At 39.4% G+C, this 22,550-nt stretch overlaps 1 long non-coding RNA gene and 1 other non-coding gene across 3 annotated transcripts; both read right to left on the minus strand.

Annotated features, from left to right (window-relative positions):
• Positions 1-18,217: 18,217 nt before the first annotated feature.
• Positions 18,218-20,791, minus strand: LOC121335008. Of its 2 annotated transcripts, XR_005952507.1 has the most exons (4): positions 20,716-20,791; positions 20,270-20,432; positions 19,348-19,459; positions 18,218-18,461 (listed from the first exon to the last, which is right to left on the minus strand). It is a non-coding gene; the product is annotated as an uncharacterized LOC121335008 (long non-coding RNA). The 2 variants fall into 2 exon arrangements; XR_005952506.1 differs by lacking the exon at positions 20,716-20,791 and having other exon boundaries at positions 20,270-20,698.
• On the minus strand, positions 19,061-19,179 carry LOC121335264. Its single transcript, XR_005952536.1, has one exon. It is a non-coding gene; the product is annotated as a small nucleolar RNA SNORA26 (small nucleolar RNA).
• Positions 20,792-22,550: the final 1,759 nt, after the last annotated feature.

Genomic DNA, 22,550 nt, shown 5'->3' on the forward strand with positions numbered 1-22,550 from the left:
GTTTTGGTCACAATGATATGCTCTGATGGACCACAGGAAAGCACAGACCACAAGAAATCAGCTTTGGTAAATGAATGTAGCATTAACACACTTATCACATAATTATGTCCCTGCCATTCTATGCTGAAAAAGTTGCAGAGCTGTGGAAAGCCCTGGAACAGAAAGGGAATGAATACAAAATCGCCATTTTCTCATATTTCAAGTGATGCAGAAGGAGGTAACAGTCTATCCATTTTCACTGTGCATTTTTTTAGTTTCCATGAGCAGGAAAAAGAAGGAAGTCTCTTGCCTGTTTTCTCCTCATATGTATTAAACTAATTATTCTGCTTTAACAAGGGGAACTCTGTTCTCATAATTTCCAAGTTTCATTCCAACCCCTGCAGCTAATCATGACCACGGTCGCTGATAATGAGTAGTAAATTGTTATAGTCCTTAGAGCCTGATAGGTACATTCCAGTCTGCATCATGTAGCCCTGCTGCTCTATACATTATTGTTCACAGATGGTAGCTGTCAAACTCTGTCAACTTCATATACACATTCAGAGAGTTACATCCGCATTCCTGAAATTTATGACTGCAAGCCCTCACCTTCTAAGGCCCTTAATTCAATAACATGTCACGTTCCTTCAGTCTCACCCTGCTTTAAAATACTTTCACCCACTTACTGACCTTCAATTTAGGGAAAAAAACCCCAAAACACAAACCCTACTGAGTTATTACAATGTAAATATTTTAATAGAATGGGGTGGTAGTTGGGAGGGGGAAGGGAGAAGCCTATCTGAGTTTAAACAGCTCCATTATTACATGAAGATTGATGATCAGGAGCTAATGGAGCATTTTCTTTAAAAGTTTATTTAACTACAGGGAAAGTGGATATAGATGTATGTAGCTATTGACTGCCACATCACTGAGTCTTTGGATAACAGTACATAATATAAAGAAATATTTGCCAGAGTTTCATTATCTGAAGGGTATTATTTAGACTAAATTTGCCTAAGTTTAAACCCCACAAGCAAAATAAAAACAGGTGTGAATAATTTCCATTTCATTTTAAAAGCACTTCTTTTTACGTTATTGAATATTTCATTTTGAAGATGGATGTCTGAGGATTCTGTCACTAATAATAATAATGAAAAGGAGAAATTCCGTCCAGACTAAGATAATGAAGTGCAAATTAATAAACAGGGCACGTAAAACAAATAAATTGGAACACATTTTAATTTTTTTTCTGACTACCAATGCAAAGATATAACTAGCAACTCAGAGACAACACTTGTAGATTGTACCCCACCTTCTTCATCAAGCTCCTCTAGCCAAGCTCCTGTTGGCTTAGGGAAGGAAATACATGAAAACACCTTTCCAGGGCTTTTGTACTTTGAAACTGACCTTGTCTCAAATTCATCTAAGACCATCTTCCAGAAAGGACTCAAGGAAAGGAAGTCGCAGTAGTGGTCTGTAAACTGACAGCATCTCAGGGCTAGAAACAAATCAGACAGAGCTCTGAGCTGGATCTGTCCTTGAACTTCCCATCTCTAAGCTACTCAAAAAGGCAGCAAGTCTTTGAAACTGAGGGAAGCTGGATTTTATTAGGGAGTGCACATGACAAATATCAGAAATTAAAATGCTTGGTACATAGCTCATTCTCTCGCACTGTGTCCTGAAGTAAACACTTGTTTTTTACAATTTCACTCTTTCCACAAATGAAGGACGTGAGCATTGCCCTGCTGATACCTGTGTGAGTGTGTCACACATAGCAGGAGAGCATCACACGCTGTGAACAGCACACAGGTTCACCCCTAACTCAACAGCCACACTGGCTGTGTAAGTATTTAAGGTAATCTCATGCTGTGAACAAAGTGAACTGAGTTTTCATCCTACATGTCTTTCAGGCTAAAGGAAGTGAGGTTTTTTCCATGAATAATGCAGTAGGATGCATCTGGTCTTGTAGAAACACTCCAAATACACCCCCACACCCTTAATAAGAGAACTATGAACAATCTCATAGGGGTTATTCTGAAATTCAGTTGCAATGCTTGCATCTCACTTCCCTCATTAACCTTTTTAAAAGAACCCTAAGACTCTCACCAGTGTCCCTGGTGGGAGCTGGTGCCACCATAAATGGCATGTAGCACACATGCTACGTCACACTTATGGCCATCTCCTCCAGTGCTGTACCACTATGAGCCCATTGTCGCAGCAGTTGTGTATATGCCACATGACAGGTCAGTAAGGCTATAATTTATCCAGAGCTGCATGTTCTGAGATTGCAGCCATGGTGACCTTGAGACCATGTCACAGTGGGACTCCTTTGTAGGTTCCCCCCCACAAAAGTGCATCCTGCCAAAGTGGAGACACAGCCTGGGTCAGAGGATGACTCTTGCAAAATCTTGTAAGTAACTATATGCTCTGTTGTCTTCCTTCACCTTGGGTAAAATGATAATAATTAAATAATTGTAAAATACATCAAATGATACTTCAAGTACTAACAACAAAGCTAAAAATGGAGGGGGGTTTAATTCAGGTTATTATTTTAAATCTCAAAGTGTGATAGATCAGTGTATCTAGGAATACAAGCAAAACAAAATATGACCCCCACCTGCCCTCATTTCTGCCCCCCTCCCCCCCAAAAAAAAAGTCAAAAATGCATCCATACAATTAGTAAAAAATTAACAGGGTGAGGCATGTTTTGGTAATCTTTGATTTCTGAGATTCCAGTCTGATTGCCTTGCTGCCATAACTGGGTAACTATCACAGAGAAGATAAATGGGTTCAAGACTCCAGAACTACTCAGATATCTCAGTAAAAGTGGCTCCAAAAGGGGCTGCATTATCACAGGTCTGGACCTGAGTCAGGGAAACATCACTAGTCAGGAAAGCTCTTCAAGTCGCTGAGAGATGTGGTCTATTCACAGCAACATGGTCCCAGTGGCCTGTTGTTTGGAGAGCTGAAGCAGAAGGATATTTGAAAGCTTTTCAGTAAGAGCTTATCTGGTTTTCAGGTATTAGAAAGGGGAGGGGGGGCAGGGGAAAGCAGTATAGGCTGTGTTTTATAAAGTATTTTATGCACAGGTTTTTGCCATGACAATACATCTGTCTGTTCTGCATATTTTCTAGCACTGCAGGGCAGAGAAGAAATGAGCATTACATGGCACACAACTGCTAACAGAGCCGTGTCATCCAAAAGTTGTAGAATCAGTCACCCAGACCCATTCTAGCCCTTAGTCTCTTCTGATCTCTTGATAACAATTTTCTTGACAACAACAGAAGTACGTGGGATTTCTGAGAAAAATAACCTCAAGGATTAATCTGGTCTTCCTTGTAATATCTACCTTGATCAGCCAATTGTTTAAATGAAGGGAGCCATGGATACCAAATACCCTTTTAGGTGCTGGTCTATCACCTGTAACATTTGATGAAGATCCAGGATATAACAGGTAGTGAAGAGCAGCAGGCCATGAGGCAGTGATTCAGACCCTCTGAATCATATTGGCCAAACCATTGGTCTGTGTGATTCTACAATGACCTGTATTTGGCTAGGAAAATATTTCTCTCCTCCTATTGGTATGTTTTATTGCAATAGCTTACCAAAATGCAGACTGCCTGAGCATGACAACTGTGTGCAGCATTCAGCAAAATGTGGCTTGGATCCTAACTAATCATTCAAGCGTTAATATAGGACGAATCATTTCAATCCATACTCAAAAGAAACTGCTAGAAAAATACATGACTTTTGGAATAATGGTTATAATTTTTATTTAAATATAATAAAGGGGGAAACTATTCACTTGGTCCTATCTATAAGAAGAAATGCAGGTTATAGAGAAAAAATCTAGTAATTCTAAGATTGCTTGGATTTAGATTTGCAAAGCTTTTCCATTGTTGCAGGATCTGAACCAAATCCAAGTTTGAAAGCCACTGAAATTTGCTCTTTTCAAAATACAAATCTAATCCTCTCTAACTCTATGCAGTGCTTGATAGAAATAAAAAGTCAGCTTTTTTTCCTGTTTATATATCAGTTACAGCTTAACTGAGGATACAGTGGAACCACTGTGTGGCTTTCTGCTGATCTACAGCACATTCCTTCAGGTGCCAATTGGAGCAGCCTTATCAGGAAGATTTGTGCAGGTGCAGCAGGGAGCGTGCTGGTCTGGCAGCAGGCTAGAGAGCATTTTTCTGCTGAAACATCAGGGCCTAATTACACAGTATTGTTCATTGGAGAATACATACAAACACAAAGGACTTCTGATCCAAAGTCCACAAATAATAGCAAAAATAATTTTCTAATGTTAGCAAAAGTGATTTTGCAACACATGCTTTTGCTTCACCTTGACAATAGATTTAAACAGAAACATTTCTTTGTTGAATATTTAATGTTGAATGAACCTATGTGAAAAATACAAATGAATCAATAAATAATAAAATCATTTACAACTAGCTTGTAAATAGTGCACTAGGTACATGGGTTTTTTTAAAATTTGTATGGATCCATATTACTCTGCTTATTTTCTAAGTAGTTTTTATCCTGAGCAGCTGGATTGCAGATTTCCCAGGCTCACCTGGCAGAGAGGTGATGGGGGTAGCAGGAAGAAGACATGTCAGAGGCACAAAACTAACATTTTGGAGGGAAAATAATTTATCCCAACCTGCTGTTCACCTTTCCTTCTCTGCTGCAAGAAACTTGTTTCCTTTACGTGAACAAACAATGTTTTAGATTTGAATTAGGGTAATTACATCAGCAGCAGTTGCCAAAACCACTCCCTCTTCTAGGTAAGTATCCTGGTTTCAGCTGAGATGTAATTCATTTTCTTCTCAGTAGCTGCTACAGGGCTGTGTTTTGAGTTCTGTACAAGAACAATCTTGATGACACACTGGTATTTTGTTGCTTAGTAATGCACACTCCAGTTCTAGGACTTTCCAGTTTCCCATGCTTTGCCAGTGAGCAGGTGGACAAGAGGCTGTGATGGAGTATGTTCAGAACAGCTGACCCAAGCTGGCCAAAGGGATATTCTACACCATAAAATGTTATGCTCAGTATGTTAACTGTTAAGGAAGAAACAATATGAATTGTTTAATCACGGGTCCTGCTGTAGGAAAGCACCACAGGTGGAAGAAAACTGTGAAATCCATTGTGACAAGATGTGGAAACTGCTGAAGGACAAGGTAAGTCAGTTTGCAGAGGTGATATCCATCCAGCTGGGTTGAGACATCACTGAACAAGAAAAATGGTTCTGAAGACTGAATTGGCTCAGGTGGATTTGCACGGGAATCACAAGAGTGAATGGTTTCTAGCTCAGTGGGTCCATGACACCCTGGGCCATCAAGAGGAGATTTAACATATATATGGGTTAATGACCAATGGCTGCACTTAACCAAGGCCACTGTCACACAGATTATCTATGAATGTGAAACATGCACTGCAATTAAGAAAGCCAAGTGATTAAAGTCTCTCTGGTAAGGAGGGTGATGGCTGAAATATAAATATGGGGAGGCCTGGCAGATTGGCTAAATCACACTCCCACAAACCCACCAAGGCAAGAACCATGTGCTTACAATGGTGGAAGAAGCCACTGAATGGCTGGAAATATATCCCGTGTCCCATGCTACTGCTTGGAATACTCTCTTGGGCTCTGAAAAGCAAGCCTTAAGGAGACTGGATACCACAGAAAGAATTGTCAGGCACTGGGACTCACTTCTGAAACATTCTGGACACTTGGGCCAAAGAGTGCGGCACTGAGTGGGTATATCACATTCCCTACCATGAGCCAGCCTTTAGGAAGACTGAAGAATACAATGGACTGTTAAACACTAGGCTGAGAGCTGTGGGTGGTGGGACCTTCAAACACTGGGATACACATTTAGCAAAGGCCACCTCCTTAGTCAACACTAGGGCATCTGCCAATCAGGCTCGCCCTGCTCAAATGAGACTGTTGTGTACTGTAGAAGGGGATAGAATTCCTGCGGTGCACATTAAAAATATGCTGAGGAAAACAGTCTGGGTTATTTTTGCCTTAGACAAAGGCAAACCTGTCCATGGGATTGCTTCTGTTCAAGGACCTGTGTGCACTTGATGGGTAATGCAGGAGGCTAGAGCACTCCAGTAGGTGCCTCAGGGGGGATTTGATTCTGAGCAATAATGATGAATTAATTAAAATGTGTGATATTATTTGCTGTATAATGTGGCATATTATAATTTCCACTGTGGATTCATGCCCATCACCATATTAGGTGTCTGTATCCATCACTCCAGATTTGAGGCTAAGAACCTGACTCCTTTTGATCATCATGTTAATAAAGAATTAACTTTAATAAAACTGGGTAAGTGCATCAGTGACAGAATCAGAACTGGCTTTAACATGCAACAGTCCAAAATGCCACACCACAGACTGTTACGGTGGAAAGCCCTCCAGGTCACGAGCCAAATGAACTCAACAGACTTTTATAGACCTTGCCAACAGACTGAGGGAGTGATAGTTGCATATGCATCTATCACAAGACAGGATAGTTAATGGTGCACTGGAAAGTGTGGGGCCTAGCAAGATGTAAATGATATGGAATAAGGGGTGGATACTGTCCTGGTTTTTGCTGGGATGGAGTTCATTTTCTTCTTGGCAACAGGTACCAGGCTGTATTTTGGATTCTGTATGAGAGTCATGTTGATAACATGCTGATACTTTGGTTGCTACTGACTCTAAGTCAAGAACTTCCCAGCTTCCCATTTCTGCTAGTGAGCAGGTGCACAAGAAGCCAGAGGGAAGATGTCCAGGAGATCTGACCTGAACTAGCCAAAGGGTATTCCATAGCACAGAATGTCACACTCAGTATGCAAACACCAGGACCTGCCTGGGGAGAAGATGGCTGGGAGCTGCTGGTCACTGCTCAGGGATAGGCTGGGCATCAGTTATCAAGGGGTGAGAAATTGTACCATGCATCAGTTGTTTCTTCTGGGGTTTGTTCCTCTCTCCCTTTCTCGCTGCTTTTTGTATTATTACAATATTTTGTTTCAATTATTAAACTGTTCTTAACTCAGAAACTTTACCAGAGATGGGAGGAGGTGAAGTAGGGTCTGTGTGGTATTTAGTTGTCAGCTGGGGTTAAGCCATGACAGTAAAACAAAGAAACTTTGATAGCAGATTTATGGACTTTGGCTAACAGCAAGTACTTCAGAACATCCTTTTTTGGCCACTCTGATCTTGATGGCATTATTAATATGGAGACAATTCTATGAGAGATTAATTGCTCTTTAACAGTTGAGTAAGGTGGGCCAGATGTACTGTGGGATATATTACACTGAACCTTTGCTCTGTGAAAGGAGTCTAGTTATTCAGCACTTTCCTGAAAAAAAAAAAAAATTAGATGAAAGATGGGACTATTTCCTTCCTCTTCATCCCAGTCATCCTGTGTCACCAGATGAGAAAGCTCACACTGTAGTAGTTCTAAAAACAAAAGGAACAGTTCTTTTCCCTAGTGCTGACAACCTGATACTACTCACAAGAATTGCCAATTTAAATTAGGAACACAGAAAAGGTACAAGAATTTTAGGTATTCAAAATGAATTGGCAGGATTCTTGAAAAGAGCCTCTGGTACCCTAAATTTGTATGCAGTTGTAGGAGCTGCTAAACCAGAGCAGTTGATCAGGAACAAAAATGTGGGCCAGCCATATTTCACTCAATTAGGAGTTCATTAAGATTTTTGTCCTCCATCTAGGTGTTCTAACAGCAAATGCACACAGATGTTATTTTTTAAATAGAATCATAATTTGAATATGACCAAGCCAACAGGATAATTACCTGAAAGGTCACAAGCATCCTTAAAAATAGCACAAATTGACCTATTTTCTAGTAACAAAAGGCCTTGGAGGTATGATTTATAACACTTTACATTCAGTTATTTTTGTCTCTTGGTGTTTCAATATCAGCTGAAAATTATCTTAGGTGTTACACTATGGTGGTGGTGAGTTCCCTGCCCTTGCACCGGAACAAGAAGGGAAGGTCAGCAGAGTTCTTTGTGTTTATTTACTAAATGTTGTATATGAAGAAAAGAGTAAGTTACAGGGTAGGCTAGTGTGAGCAAAAATGGTGAAGGATTATACCTGAATGATTTTGAAACCTCTTCAAAAATTATTCTGAGAACAAAATGTACCTGTATGCTTGTTCCCAGCATACTGAGAGATTAGATGAGTACAAAACTCTGCACCAGCTGCCTGTTTCAACAAGAAAAGAATCACCAGGTTCTGGCCTAAGCCTGCAGTCATTCTACAATGAGATTACAATGACTAGCAACTATTTAGGAAATATCTCAGCTGTCAGGTTTTTTGAGTTACAAAATAAAGGCAAAGAGGAGAAAGCCAATAGTTTTTTAATCCAATCCAATCTTACCAACTCCACACTACCTCAGTGTTGATTATTAACTTAGTTGTTTGAACAGTGGATCTGGACCCTACACAGGCTCATGCAAACCTTAATGCAACCCTTGTTCCCTTGCTTCATGTAAGCTTGAGATTTTTATAACTGAATAAAAATTAAACCTAGATAACAAAAATTTATTTCATAATAATTTAGAGTAATGGCGGGGGGAGGGATGTCCATTTTTTTTTATGGTGCAATGCAGTGGTTTTGCTTTTCATTAGTATGGTCCAGCATTTTGTCACTCGTTTTGTTTCAGGTTTTCATTCCTTCAGGCCAACCCATGATTTAAGCATTGAAATTGACCAAGGCAGTCTCTACCTTCTACAAAATATCCTAGATTTTATACACTAACATTTCCCTCACGAGACAAAAAGCCATTCTGTTACAATTCACTCGCTTTCAAAAGTCTATACATAAGACTTCATTAGAATTTTACCTTTTCTGGGGTTTTGGAAATCTTCTTTCAAGTTGCTGTGAGTCAAGGTAGACCTGCTGTAAGCTATCACCTGGGGGAGAAGAATCTCTGCTGCTGTGTGCAGCAAACCTAGAAATTACAATGCCCTGAAAACAATGGGGCACAAGCACATCTTTAAACAAAACCACGTTTTTGTCCTCAGGTAGCCAAGGTAGCTGGCTGTGGCACAGAGGGTACAGCAAGGTAATGGATAATGCCAGAAGGAATTAATTTTCTCAATGCAGTAAAATCAGTTATTTATAGAAGTATAATTATAAGGAGACATATTTGCTCCTATTGTTTCACACATAATTCCAGTTATGAAAGAGTTGGAAGTATGAAAGAGTTGCAGAAGATCAAAATTATCTTTGTGATAAAATAATTAATACTATACTTCCTGCACTGCTGCTGAATTCCCACCACTATAGAGAGCCAAGACCCTTATGATATATCCAGATCCCATGGCACAAACTCCCCCATAAAATTAGGTTTAAGCAGATTAATTTGTATACTGCAAGAAGGCTGCAGTTTTATGGTATTCCCTACAGTTTTGTTTGCCATGTTCCTCTCTGCTACCACAACAAAGGCTGATTCTATATAAATTACAGCAGAGATTTTGTTCCCACTGCATTGATCACATCCCTTTGTAGACTTGCAGCTCCATGGAGAGAACAGGAAAAGAGCTCCTGAGTGAGGAAACTGTGCCCTTCTCCTGTTCTGCAAATGTCTGAGAGGATACTGTCACATTATAGTGAGGCCCATCCATTTCCATTACGTTCCCTCCCCACTCCCTAACTCCCCTCTGAAGACATAAAATCCCACAGAAGCAGGGCCTGCTGAGACCTACATTCTTGATGAGTCCTCTACCTTTGCTCAGACTCATCCTGAATAGCCACCCATTCTGAGTGCAGATCCCTTCCATATTCTTGTTTGCACAAACAGACCTGCTCCACAGAGCTTGGAATCAAAAACAGAAGGCAAATGGGGTAACCCACCCCACCAGCACCGGGTTCAGCAGAGCAGTAGCTGAACAAGGAGCCAGGAGTGTCTGATCTCAAATGCCTTTGTTTCTAGTTAGATCACAGAAACCACACAGCCAATACAAACAATTTTTTTTTTTTAACTTAAAGGTAGTTTTGCTGAATTTGCATACTTTTGTAACAAGCAGGGGTGACATTACACTTGAGTTTTTTCAGTTAAATTATAACAATTACCTAAATGAATAACTCATTTTCTGGAAAAGCTGCCTTCAAACAGGTGGGCCGAGAGGGAACTAGGGCAAATTATACCACACTGAACTTTTACAGCAACACTACTGTGTTTTTATGTAATATACTTAATCATGTAGCTTGCGTTTAAGACATCATTCTAGTAGATTGTGATGGTGAACAAAGAGTATTTCAGACTCCTAAACAACAAATCTGCAGACACTAATAACCAAAGACTTGTATTGAATATTCCACCCCTTGCTAATGTTATAGACCAGAAATGTGAGAGATGTGTAAAATATTTCTGGTTTTGCTACATAAGCTATCAAACAAGAAAAAAACCTAATTTAGCTTCAATGCACACTAGACCTACTCAGTTTCACAAAATGTCTGCATTTTGTTCTGTGTTTTGTTCTGGTTTTGCCAAATTTATATCAGCTCTAGATGAGCTTTGAACCAACTAATTCTTATTTTAACTTAGATTATCTAAGTCACTTTACACCAGCACTTTATGGGTGGAACAGACCATTAGACATATGTTGTCACAAAAAATATTTAATATCTCTTTAGCAGGCACTTTGGTTCTTTTTTCCCTTCAGTTAATGTTTTTAAGAGACTGACAAAATACAATTCCCACACTAAGAGATACTCAGCTGATAGTGTTTATTGAAGTATTCTAAACCAGAGCAACCAAACTGAACTCTCAAGTTTCCTGAACAACATACAAAACACAAACCACTGAATATTTGCTTTCTCTTTTATTTTTCTTAATTTTTTTTTTAAATTAAGCATTCACATGTCCATATCTCCACCTGTCTTCAGTCCAAGTCTAAAAATCTTAAATTTGTGGTGGCTTTCCAGTTTCAAAGTAAAATTGGAATTAAACACTGCTGTATAGATGATGGCTATAACTTCTCTTTCACTCATCTCATGGTGTTTCCTCAAGCTATCCTATTCTAAATAGATTTGTTTAATAATTGTAACTCTATGTTCTATCTAGCTTTTAATTACAATTAATTACATATTGTTTAAGTAGGATTTTCTTTTACCCTGTGATGCCCCCATCATGACACTGAGGTAAGCACAATACACTCTGAGACTACCCTTGTGTTCTAGATTAAGTCTTCCATACCATTCTCTGTATTAATCTATTTTTTCCCTAGAAATCCTATTTTCTGTGGATGCTTTGATTTACAGGTTAGCACTGTAGCGTGTTAAAGACTATGGGTATGAGCTGTCAATAATAACTCTACCTCAAGAACTGTATTTTAGGAAACTAAATTCAATCAAGCAGTAAAGTATTACACAGAACTAGCTCAGGTTCTTAACAAATGGCATTGTGAGTAATAAAATTTTCCTAAATCAAGCTTCTGCCTTTTAAAATAGTTCATATTAACAAGACCATTTATATTTTCTAATATATTTGATGGTACCTAGGGCATGAACTAACACTTCTAGAAAGACAGTCTGCAACCACATCTGTGTGTTCTGTATTTCCTTCAGTGCTGACAGGGCAATAAATTGCTTTTTCCTGTTGGCTTCATGATATAAGTATGGAATTACATTACAAGAGTTTCTGTGTGGCTAATCCAAATTACCTGGCTGAAGAAAACACACCCTGCCACTTGAAGAGATTAAGGAATATCAAAGATTTTTATTTTAGTTACCAGCAGTGGGTTTTTCAAACTATTCCGTACAGGCCAAATTTTGTTCTATTGATATCAACAGTAAAACTTTTCAGAAAGACTGGAAAGAATCCAGTTCTGAATACTTCTGAAAAACCCTATCCTAAAAAATCTTTATTTTAAATTACTTCAAACATGCAATTTATGAAATCTACCACAAGAAATTCTGCCAGTGTGGATCTGAAAGGCAGCTGGGGGTATGAGAAAACAGATGATCCATATGATATTCTTATTTGGATCTTTGCAATCTGACAACTGAAAGTAATTTAGTTGGAAGGAAAAACAATTTCTCTCCACCCCCTTTTAAATACATTAAATATTCAGTTCTCATTTATTTTTCCACAAGAAAATGGCAACAGCATTTTGTACTACTGAATTTTATGTGAGACCCTCTCAAGCAGTCCAACTTGTTCTCAAATCTCAAGACAATAGACACATATATAAACTATCAAACAAATCAACTGAATTAAATTACAGTCTGTAACTACTTTAATGAATCTGGTTACAAATTGCAAGGCATTTTTTCTTTCTGTGCTCACACAAACATACAGGACATTAAATAACCTTCTTAAGGTAGACTCACTAATAATACAATTACTCTGAACAAAAACAAAAACCAGTGTAATGGAAATAATTTACAATTGAAGTGCAGAAGTCACAATGGGAGGATGGATCAACTACATGGAAGAATAAAGATTGTAATTCTTAAAGTGAAACACAAAGTTAATATATGAGAAACTGTGTGAGTCAAGCTAGAAACTTATGACACCTGCTGAACAATATCGAAGATGAGTTCAGGTTAACAGCATGAAAATTAGTAAGAAATGGTATAAATAACTCAACTTTGTATAACCCCAGACCTGGGCACCTGGCAGCACAGCACTGAGCAGGAATGGTGAGGTGAGCTGCTGAGAGAAGAAAAAGGCAAGACTGAGGACAGAACCTCAAATCTTAGACATTAGGTTATGAAAACCTCAGACAGATAACTATGGCTTGTAGAGATGAGGGGTGGCCTGGCTCTGCTGAGGTAAACAAGCAAGATTTAATTGAATATTGGTGAAACTGACTGAAGTTCTGCTCTACATTTGTGTTAGTTCTCTTACAGGTCCTAGTGACCTCCAACTAAATGTGCATACCTTATTTTTTTTGAAGATTTCAAGCTAGATTCTAGCAGCTTTTTCAAATTAAAATTGATAAATTTAAAGTCAGAGAGAGTTGAGGGAGCAGCTCTTCCATCATGCTACAGTTTACATGGAATGACATATTCATTTAATAAGAAAACAATTTTCTTAGAAACCCCACACCATTAAACAATGGTGGTCCCCCATCTATATTTTCTTCCCCATAAATCAGGTCCTGTCCAAGGGTCACATGAGAGCTGCTACTAATTTCATAACAACTGCTGGTTCTGCTTACAGTTCCTGAGGTGCCAGCAGCACAATAATTGAGTGAAGCAGTTTGAGATACATGGTACCTTCAGGAGGGCATATAATATATTCACCATTTTTTTCACCATTTAATTTCATACCTAAACTCTATATCCAAATATGGAGAGAGAGCTCTCATCTGATAACTGAATCTGCATTTAGCTGTCAATAATTCTAGTCAAAAAGGAAGATCATCAGCCCCTCTCTAACAGCATAAATACACACACACTCAAATTCTTGAGGCTTTATGATGAATTCTTGGCATGCTTTCTTTTCCCTAGCAATTTCCAAAGAAAATGAGCAAGAAGTTCAAGAAAAGAGTTTATAAAATTGTGGACTACACAGTATTTAGTGCATAACCTTAATTACAGTAGTATGTGGAAAAAAAGTCATGGTATGTCAGGGCATACCAGCAACTCTAAAAAGCTTGTGGCACACTTGACCTGAAATCAGTACCTTCAGACTGGGTATGTGGAAGAGAGCACATTATTTCTGGAAACAAGCTGAATCCTTATACTTGGCTGTTATTTTCTTTTTTTATTTCTTCTAGTCAGTTCAGTAAGGCATGTTGTGTGTGTGTTATGTTTACACTTCAGAGGAACAAAATCCTGAAGTGATGAGCCTAATAGGATCCATTACTAAAATCCTGAGAACATTACAGCTGGCAATCTTTTGGAGTAGCTTGCTAAGATTTTTTTTCTGCAGAGCTATCAATTTTCTTTCATTTTTCAAACTGGGAGTCTTCACTTAGAAGTAGAAAGTCTGAAAAGCAAGCTGAATCATAGGCCATGTACTATTTCTGCTTTAGTGCACAATATGCCACTGAGAAAGAAATAAAATGACCTCACTTGCTACCCTGTTAAATAAATTAGAGATCTGCATGACCTATTGTCTCCAAACCCAGGCAGTGCTAAAAGCAGGAACTCCCAGCATTTCTTCTTCCCTGATTTTATGCATACTGCTGTTTCTAGACCTCTGCCTATTTCCAGTTACTCCCGCTTGTACATTTAATAAAGTATATCTGTTGAAATACATTTATTAGAATGTGTGGTCAATTAAATTACTTTGTGTCTTACAACAAACATATACAGTACAATCAGAAGATGGCAAGTCATTGTCGACAGCTTCTATACTTTTTTAAACTGAAAAAGTATGAGTATTCTCAGTTTTACAGTGTTCATTATTTATGCATTGAGTCAAAGCTGTAGAATCTTATTATCAAAGCATAGGAGGAAATCTCTGAGTTTTACATCAAAGTCCACTGAACAGAAAAAGTTCTCTCTGCAGCAACAAATGTCAGGCCACCTTTACAGAGGTAAGCAAAAGTATTGATGTGTGGAAAAATTCAATGAGACTTGCATCTGAAAACCAAAGTAGAATGTTTTAAGAAAATGTGGTTTATATAGATCTGAGATGTAACAAGCATAAACAGGATTTTTACATGTCATAAACTCTAGTGTGGTAAGAAATGTCTGCCTGCATTGATCGGAACCAGAATGCACGGGATGCACACACATTGTTTCTTTTATTCAAGTGCCTTCAGCCAGCATTCTCACCCTCTTTGCATGAACTGAAGGATCTTGGATACAGCTGTAACATTATGAGAAAGCACGAAGAAAAGTAAGGAAGATGCAGTCAACTAACCATCAATTCAGAAGAATAGCTAGGACAGCAAGTAGCCATTGTTACTTGAGTATTACCTGCAAGCTTCCCACTGAATATCAGTTAGGCTGATTGGTTAATGTAAGGCCACAAAGAGTCCTAAATCTTATTCTAGGATTAATTAATACCTGCATCCAAACTTCAGGTTATTAAAAACAATGCACAACAAGCCCCTGAGACCACAAATCTCTGTTACTAAGCAGAAGTCACACAAGCTCTGATATTGACAAGCTCCTCAGAACTAAAATTCTTGCAGAGTACAAGACTTTCAAGGTGGTCTACCAACAAAACAAAACAAATCAAAAAACAAAACAAAAGCATTTTTATGCCTTGCCAGACCCTTGCACAGAACATAACACAATATTGCTTCGTGTAGCCCTGTGTATAGAAAACTGTCCAAGGCTAAGCACGTTATTCCATAATTATATTCTTCAGGGGTTTTTTTTTTCCCATTCCTTTGATCATTGTGTCTCATCAATTGTAACTACTTACTGAAAGGAAGTGAAATAGGAAATATCATGCTTTTCAATTGTGTGCAAGAACAGGAATCAACACATAGGTATGTAAATATTCCCCCTTTTGTTTGACAGTCTTCAGTCTTGATGAAAAGATTAACTTTCTTGCAGATTTAGTCAAAGAAAACCCAAAGCAGCATTCCTACATTTGCTATCAATAGCCAGAATAAAAAGAAATGTACAGACTAAAAACTATATTTTATCTTTCCTTCTTCTTTATTTCCCCCAAATCTCTCATATAATCCCTGTTGCATAAAGCATACATATAGAAATGTATAAAATGACCAAGTATGGTTTAATGCCATTTAGCCTATAGCAAGGCTGTAAGCCAACTTGGTAACCCTTGACTATTCTCAGGCAAACCTATTTTTCTTACATTAGTCTTCACTTTCCAATGAATAAGAAAAGGGAGAATTGCAATGTTATCACTCCATTTAGAGCATAGCATTCATCAAACCAACCAGGTTTCTTGGTGAATTGCACAGGCCCAAGCACACAGTCCCCCAAGGTGCTGGTCGGGGTGAATGAGCTCATTTGCACCAATGAAGTTGCTGGATTTAGACCCACTTCATACACCTGGATTAATACTAATCCCTTTGTTTTGCTTCACTACTTCAATGTGATATATCATAAATGTAGTCAGGTGAGTGATGCCTCAACTGACATATTTATATTCCCAAAAGGCTGTAGATGGAATAGGAGCAAGCCAAAGTTAATTGAAAAGAGATTTCTTATAAATACTTATGAGAACTCATAGAACAAAGTACTCTCAAGTGACTTATCATTCCAACAAGTGGTTCTTCAAAATGAGCTTCCATCATAAAGCAATGGTCCCAGCTTAATGATAACAAATAGCTAAATGTGAAAAGATATAAGGCTTGTAAGTATGTGAAATTATTTGATACTTTAGTTGAAAATATAATCTCTGCTTTGATTTTGCATTAACCAGATCAGTTTTTAAGGAATAATGCCTTAAGTTTGCTTAGTTATTTGAAGAATAAGATTGTTGAAACTTTAAGTGTTCACCATGGGGTCTCAAGTAGACTTTATTTCATTCTTGATCTCTCTCTAGATGTACTAAACCCACTAAACTCATTCCATTCATGCTGTGTGAAATCAGAATAGTAGATCTTGTCTAGAATAGACTCTCTTTTCATTAGCCTTTCTAACCCGAAGTCTCATAAAAAGAGAACAGCAAAGGCTGATCCTTACATGCACCATTGTCACTTATTGGCACGTGGGTATTTCATCAAAAGCAGCAGCAAATTGTGATTTCATTAACAGATGAAGTTCTATTCTTCTATTGAGAAGCTTTTATACCATAGTGCCAAAATACTGTGTAAGCCACTAATGTGAAAAATTTATCTTCCACATCAGACATACTGACACAAAAAAAAACTTTAGTTGCCAGTAATAGAGAGGTAGATCCTAGAACACTTCTACATTATTCCTGAAACTTAAGACATGCCTCTTTTTAAGAAAGGGGGGAAAAAAAAGGGGGAAAGAAGAAAGCAAAAAAACTACAAAAAAAAAAAAAAAAACCAAAAAAAACAAAAAAACCAAAAAACTTCAGAAGCCAGCTGCAGACCCCAATAGATCTTGATCCTGGTAAGATGCTCATGGATAGAGCAGCATATGGAATTTAATGCCATTTATTGCATGACCAATTAATCTGGAAAGGAAAACTCCAACCCTAATTCTAAGATAGCTTCTGATTCCTTCAGAAATTCTGGAAGTGTAGACAGCTCACTGAAAACACCATGCCAAACTATCAAATGTATCAAAAGCTTACTGGTTAAGGAAAACAGGAGTAAACACTCAGAAATCAGTCTACACTGAATATCATCAATTAATATTGAACCTGAGAGAGTCTACTTAGAAATCTTGCACAGGGCAGACATAAAACCACAATCCCATAACACTAAGACTGAATAGAGTGAAAACTAATGCTTAAGCATGGCTACAGAAGACAAAGGTCTTCAGAACTGACAGGACTTGTAAGAAATGATGTATTGTTTCTTGCAAGAGGAAATGGACACTTGTCAAGTTTAATATTGTGAAGAGAAAGCACCTCTGTATACCCTTCAAATTTAGTTTTGTCTCTCATTAAACAAGCAGAATTAGTTGAGCCTAGGCCACAACTCATCCCTTTTAGTGTATGTTTAAGCAAAGGTAAAAAGTAACATTTCCTGTCTAGATGGGGGTTCAATAGGAGCACATGTGTAAATATATACATTTGTACCTAAAGCCACACCAACTCACTCTCCTAAGTAGGCAGTGGTGAGCACCTGAGAGCCACTTCTACTTTATATCCTTGGCTGTGCATTCTAGGGAAGCACTGGCAGTAATAGGATGCACAAAATTACTTTAAGGCCTACCATTAAAAGAAATGTTTTCAGTATTATGACAAAAGCTACTGAAAAGCTTCTACAAGCTTTCAATTGCTCAACAATAATATTGGTTTTTAACAACCTTCTCACCAATAGGGCTTTACATGGAATATTGCAGTATTTTCCTTGTCAATTCAAAATAGGCAAGGAATGGGATTCTTGGTAACTTGTTCTTTACATTTTGAGACAATCCTTTTGTAGAGAACATGCAAACACATACATAATGGAACAACTTAGGAGTTAGCTGATTGATCTCAGTGCTTTTGCATTACAAAATACTTCAAAATACTCAAGACACCAAAAATAAAAGATTAAGAGGGCCTTTTCAATGGATTTATAAATTTAAGATTAAGTTAATCAAATCTGAACACGGCAAGAGAATGTTTCTGTGTGACAGCACAAGTGTTTACATCCATGAAACCAAGTGTTCATGCAGAAAATACCTTAACAAGAAACCTTCAAAAGACAAACTTTTGGTAGCATACTCATAATTTATTTCAATTAATCCACAGTCAAATTACAGCAGTTTTTGTTAGGAAACCTGTTTTAACAACTGGTGAGATGTCTGTTTCAACATGATCATTGAAAATCTATCATTTAAGCCATTGCTTGTCTCAATTCTACTTCCAAGACAATACTCAAGAGGTGACAAATCATCCACCCAGGAAATCAAACCGATGTTTAATGTCAGTTCCTGGCACACGTCGTCCCATCCCTGTAAAAGAAGTACTATTTAAATTGCAGTCAGCATTATGCACACACAAAAAAGGCAACTGTTCTAAGGCTGAGCTACACGAGCCTTCTACATGACACTAACCTTAGGCCAGAGCCATTTCTCAAAAGAAATTACTTTGTACAGGATGGGATTTGCTTTTCCCATACCATTAGTATGAATTCCATTCCAAAGGACCAGCTATATTGGAATAAGCAGACCCAGAACTATCATTGGCTTTCCTCTGATTTTTTGCTATTTGTTTTTGGTTAGATCTATATAAAGTTCTACCAGTTACGACACAAGATTTTCACCAGTCAAAGCTATTTTGCTTTCTTTTCCATCAAGGAGTAAATTAAACTCCTTCAGGAATAGAAGACAATGCAGCCACTATTATCTGATAATCCTATTCACAATTACATCCCTGGAGACCAAACAATTTACAAGAAACTCTTCAGCTGAGACATTAATCACATAGGTTCACAAAGCACAATGATTTGAGAAACCTGTGATATTAAGATTCATAAGAGGACAGTTCAAAGTCTTTTTACAAACTATTAATAAGTTGATTGGCAGCTTCCTGAAGTTGAGCAGTTATACAAATGTGTTCCTCCTAAGCATGATCCAAAGAAGAGTTTCAACCTCACCTCTGGGTTTGCAAGAGAACTTTTATACCCCTCTGTGTTGGCCACTTAAGACACTGCCAGACTTAAGAGGGCAAAGCATAAAAGGGAAGTAGATTTTAATATATTGTAGTGGTTTCTTATCAACTAAGATCATCTGAACTTACTATTTGCTCAAGAGATTCTACAATTTGTTTGAAACTTCTAAATTTTTAAAGAGCAATATTAAAAACCATTGGCAATTGTCATTAGATGAGAGCACTTACCTTCCAGTAGAAGGCATTATTTATTCCTAAGAAGTCCTGAGCACTGCTTCACATTTAGGTGTGACTACCCATGTCTAAAACATTTCAAGCATGAGGTTGTTATGTGAGGCCTCTAAACAACACACACAAAAAAAAGTAAAATTATGATTAATACTGTTCAACTGAAGTTAAAACTCTAAAATAAAGTTTATTCTACACAGTTGCTACTATGTTGTTAAACATCTAAAAATTAATTTTCCATGGAGTGGCAAAAGTCAATTTACAAAAAGTTCATTTTTAAATCAAAACCTAGAGCATATGGTAATTACTGGTTCAATCTGTTGATAAGGCATGTTTATTAGCCCAGTTAAGCTACATAGAACGTATTTTTAACATTTTTTAAAATATTCTTTTAATCATAAGCAATGGAAAGTTTATTAAGCCTAAATTCCTTTCAGTGCTGACACTACCGAGGTAAACTATAAACATGCAGATTTGACTGAATCTTTGCCAGATAATTCATTGCTACCTTGTGTCTACTCACAGATATATACATAAATCGTGTACTTGTTACAAATTATACAGCACTCAAGAGACATCAAAGGACACTGTTACAGCTGGACTGGAAGACTGCAGGGAAAGCCCAAGACAGAGGTTTTTTTTTTCTTTGTTTGAACAATTATTAAGCCCATTTAAGCCCAAGTCTAAACATCACAGGTTATAATTGCAATTTTCTTGATGGGGCCTATAAAAAATCTAAATTAACGCAGTGATTCAGATTTAAGGTCTGCGCAGCTCAATAGCTGCGATTCAAAATACGGAAGAGTGTAAATGTAGACAATTATTTTGGCTCAGAGACACAGGGCAGCACCCCATATATCTGTTTAGTCTTTTAGTCTCAGGACTCAAAGCCCTCCACTTCTGAAGCCCAAGCTTTTCTTACCAGCCGCAGGCTGCAAGAGGAGCGCTGAGCTCGGTGCCCCTCACCCACAGGCGTCCGGAGGCCTGAGCACAGATCGCCAGCGCTGCTCCCCGCCCAGGCCTGCCGCGCCCGGCCTGCTGCCCGTCGGGGGCATTTGAAGGGCTCGCCGGTTCCCCGGGACACACTGCGGAGGGAGAAAGGCATCAGCCGGGCAGCAAGGGGACCGCGAGGGGGGAACGGAGGGACGGACCATGTGTGCCTCACGACAGGATGCAGGGCGGAGGGAAGAGCTCCGCACTGGGTTTTAGTGAGGGAAAGCTGCTCTATCCCCCTGTGTTGACTCCCCGGAGCACCGCCAAGCTCCGAGAGGGCAAGATGTGAAGGGAAAGCCGCACAGGTTCCACCCCCCAGGCCCAGAGCCCGTCCGCCCGGGCGGTTTCCCCTGAGCGCGGCCGCAGCCAGCTTACCGCGCCCCAGCCGGCCGGCAGAAAGGGAGAAGCGTGCCTCACCGGCGCTTAAATACCGCCCAGCAAAAAGCTCCCGCGAGACCCACGCGGCTCCGGCCGCCGCTGCCTATTGGCGAGGACAGCGCGCGTGACCTCGCCCGGGCGGGGCGCGGCGGGGTGGCCGAGGCGGCGGGCCCGGGAGCTGCTGCAGGGCCGCGCCGTGGCCGCGCCTGAGGGACCGGCCCGGTTGCTGAGCTGTGCTTCCTGCGGCGGCACCCATGGGTCAGATCAAGGCTGTCGCGGGGACGTGCTCGTCCGTTCCTGCCCAGGCCGAGTTCTGTGCCCGGGAAACAGAAGTGTTTTCGGTGCGAAGTGGCAGCTGTGTAGCGGGCTCGAGGCACTAAATACCGCTGATCTCTGTCTAAACTCCTGTCTAAGCCTGCTTAGGAGGCTTAGGAGCTGTCTGTGAGGATGGTGGGGTAAAGCCGCGGGGCTCGCTAATGCCCTGGCCTGCAGCGCGTGGGCTCTGCTGGGGCCGGGCCTGTCCTGCGGGGCAGCGCCCGGCGCGGGCACAGCGCTGCTGCTCTGCTGCCCCAGGTAAAACGGGCTGCTGCTAACAGGTTTTGGAGTGAGTGCGAGCAGATTAGCATAAACAGGGAATTAGTAGTTTGTACAGAGCCTTTGTATGTTGCCCAGCAAAGCTGGTAGGTAGGAATCACAATGTGTCATACTGAGGTGGAAGGGACCCGTCAGGATCTTCGAGTCCAACCCTTGGCCCTGCACAGGACACCCCAAGAACCACACCCTGTGCCTTGAAAGCATTGCCCAAACTGAATTGACTGGAAATCCCTGCTTCTCAAATAGGTGTGTATGTTGTGTTAATTCATACCTTCCTGTCTAAGTGAGAAACAATTTGTCCTGGTTCATGCCGAATTACTAGCTGCACAGCGCCTGTAAAGTGTGTGGAAAGAAAATGACGAGCTGGCCCGCTATCCCTAATCTGAACCCTGTATTTAAATTAATCTCAGCAGAGCTAAAGCGATCTGATGCAGCCAGAAACAGTCACATAGTTGCAATCAAAGGATGATTCTAGAAATTGTTTCCTACTGCTTCTAGTTACCTCTTCCGTCTAATTCTTTATACTCAAAACATTGTTGCAGATTAACCCTGTGACAGTTTATTGTCTGTACATCAAGGTGTACAACCTGTCTTAGGACTCCAAGTAAATCAGTCTCTATAGATAAATTTGTGAGACATGTAATTTTAAGTTATTTCAAGTGGGCTCCTTTGCAATCACTATTTTCTACAATCAGATCAAGTGAGATCAGTCCTTTTCCATAATGTAGTCAAAAAAATGAAGTGGCATTCAACCTTTAAATTTTTAGCACTTATACCAGTGGGATTTATGTCAAGTTTGGTTTCTTCTTGTCCAGTACAGAATGTAAACTGGCACTTCTGTTACACAGAAAACCAGCAATCCACAGCAAACCAGTGATCAGTATCCATCCTAGTTGAACATTTTAATCATTCACACAATCCTACACCTTTTTCTTGCCCTTCACAAGCTTTCTTCTGTTTTCCCATACAATGTTTGTATTGTTTGCCTTTTCTCTGGCTCCATGAAACTTTTGTCTGATAGTGGCACGACTTCAAGAGAAGAAATGCAGCGTCTACCTGGCCTGCTTGTCCTTTTCCAAACCTTCTCTATAGAATAAAATAACTGTCCTTTAATAAATTACTGCAAGGATCAGATGTGGATTTGAGCCTCTTTACTCGCAGGTTAGTTCTCCCATTTCCTGTTAAAGTGCTATAAGCACTAAGTTGCTGCCTACAAGGCTGCAGGCAGGTCTGATGTT

This window comes from Onychostruthus taczanowskii, unplaced genomic scaffold (assembly GCF_017590055.1).
Source record: "Onychostruthus taczanowskii isolate IOZ18803 unplaced genomic scaffold, ASM1759005v1 scaffold2, whole genome shotgun sequence".
NCBI lineage: Eukaryota > Metazoa > Chordata > Aves > Passeriformes > Passeridae > Onychostruthus > Onychostruthus taczanowskii.